We start from the raw sequence: 2,500 nt of genomic DNA, 5'->3' as shown, positions 1-2,500 counted from the left end.
CGTCGATTGTGCGGCCATCGTTGCTCGCGCGACTAACGACGATCAGCCGAGACGGCTGTAGTTTATCGCATCGATTTCATCGAGCAACCGATGGACGCTGCCGCGTTCGTTCGTAAATGAATGTTATACATACTCACGGATAGCCTGAGGCGAATGATCGCAAACGACGACGCGTCGATTTTGCGGCCATCGTTGCTCGCGCGACTAACGACGACCAGCCGAGAAGGCTGTAGTTTATCGCATCGATTTCATCGAGCAACCGATGGGCGCTGCCGCGTTCGTTCGTATATGAATATTATACATACTCACGGATAGCCAGAGGCGAATAATCGCAAACGACGACGCGTCGATTTTGCGGCCATCGTTGCTCGCGCGACTAACGACGACCAGCCGAGACGGCTGTAGTTTATCGCATCGATTTCATCGAGCAACCGGTGGACGCTGCCGCGTTCGTTCGTAAATGAATAATATACATACTCATGGCTAACTTGAGGCGAATAATCGCAAACGACGACGCGTCGATTTTGCGGCCATCGTTGCTCGCGCGACTAACGACGACCAGCCGAAACGGCTGTAGTTTATCGCATCGATTTCATCGAGCAACCGATGGACGCTGCCGCGTTCGTTCGTAAATGAATAATATACATACTCATGGCTAACTTGAGGCGAATAATCGCAAACGACGACGCGTCGATTTTGCGGCCATCGTTGCTCGCGCGACTAACGACGACCAGCCGAAACGGCTGTAGTTTATCGCATCGATTTCATCGAGCAACCGATGGACGCTGCCGCGTTCGTTCGTAAATGAATAATATACATACTCATGGCTAACTTGAGGCGAATAATCGCAAACGACGACGCGTCGATTTTGCGGCCATCGTTGCTCGCGCGACTAACGACGACCAGCCGAAACGGCTGTAGTTTATCGCATCGATTTCATCGAGCAACCGATGGACGCTGCCGCGTTCGTTCGTAAATGAATAATATACATACTCATGGCTAACTTGAGGCGAATAATCGCAAACGACGACGCGTCGATTTTGCGGCCATCGTTGCTCGCGCGACTAACGACGACCAGCCGAAACGGCTGTAGTTTATCGCATCGATTTCATCGAGCAACCGATGGACGCTGCCGCGTTCGTTCGTAAATGAATGTTATACATACTCATGGCTAACTTGAGGCGAATAATCGCAAACGACGACGCGTCGATTTTGCGGCCATCGTTGCTCGCGCGACTAACGACGACCAGCCGAGACGGCTGTAGTTTATCGCATCGATTTCATCGAGCAACCGATGGACGCTGCCGCGTTCGTTCGTAAATGAATAATATACATACTCATGGCTAACGTGAGGCGAATAATCGCAAACGACGACGCGTCGATTGTGCGGCCATCCGTTGCTCGCGCGACTAACGACGACCAGCCGAGAAGGCTGTAGTTTATCGCATCGATTTCATCGAGCAACCGATGGGCGCTGCCGCGTGCGTTCGCCCGATTGCGCGTGAAGTTACTGTTCGGAACCAAGAATATACGGGTGTATTATACCCGTTTGGTCGCAGCCACGCGCAAAGGCTTTTGAATGTACTGTACGCCCGGCCGTCGAACGATGGTTTTCCGTCATTCAGGAAACAAAAAGAAACTTTTGTCGTCGATATGGCGCGTTCAATCCTCCGTCGATACGCTGGTCGGAGGTGCGAACATCGAATATTTTTAAAGCAAAGAACAAGGAGCATTTTTAAATACAAAGAGAAAAATTGTAAATTGTATATGATTACCCTGAACGGTGGATCACTTGGCTCGTGGGTCGATGAAGAACGCAGCTAATTGCGCGTCAACGTGTGAACTGCAGGACACATGAACATCGACATTTCGAACGCACATTGCGGTCCACGGATAAAATTCCTGGACCACGCCTGGCTGAGGGTCGTTCACTTGTCCTAAAACTGCTTGCGTTGTTCTCAGATTCCCTAACCCCGCCGTCGTTTACCTCTCCTTTCGGGGAGATGGCGAAGAACGTTTCGGAGCCGGGTCGATGAAGAGAAAGGTATCAACGTACGAGCGAGAATTTGGGTATTTCGTTGGCGTTTGTCGCTGGACGTACGAAAAAGAATAAATATTATATATTATTGGCAAGTTTGCGCACCCCTTGCGTGGTGAGGCAGAGATCAGTCTGGACTCGCGCGAGTGTTTTACGGCGTCGTGCGTCGTGTTGTCTGGAGTATCATCACGACCGCCCGTTAAAGCACCGCTCCTACGATTTCTGACTTTGACGGCACTAAAAACCACCGTGGGGCGCAAATCGCGTTTCGTACAAATCTAATGATTACCGGCGCTCCCGACGTTGCCCGAAGTTAATAATTTATGCAAAGGAAAGAGAAAATAAAGCGTATACTAGTTTTGGAGCATAACAAAAAGGACACTGGAAAGAAATTTGACCAAACACTGATAATTATGATATGTAATATATGCCCTACCACGTGAAATTTGTGGTATCCGTCGG

General features: G+C 50.0%; 1 non-coding gene across 1 annotated transcript; it reads left to right on the top strand.

Moving 5' to 3' along the window:
• Nucleotides 1-1,772: 1,772 nt before the first annotated feature.
• LOC143350898 (5.8S ribosomal RNA) lies at nt 1,773-1,927 on the top strand. Its single transcript, XR_013081333.1, has one exon. It is a non-coding gene; the product is annotated as a 5.8S ribosomal RNA (ribosomal RNA).
• Nucleotides 1,928-2,500: the final 573 nt, after the last annotated feature.

This window comes from Colletes latitarsis, unplaced genomic scaffold, assembly GCF_051014445.1.
Source record: "Colletes latitarsis isolate SP2378_abdomen unplaced genomic scaffold, iyColLati1 scaffold0044, whole genome shotgun sequence".
NCBI classification, from domain to species: Eukaryota; Metazoa; Arthropoda; class Insecta; order Hymenoptera; family Colletidae; genus Colletes; species Colletes latitarsis.
This window is presented reverse-complemented; position numbering and strand designations above follow the sequence as displayed.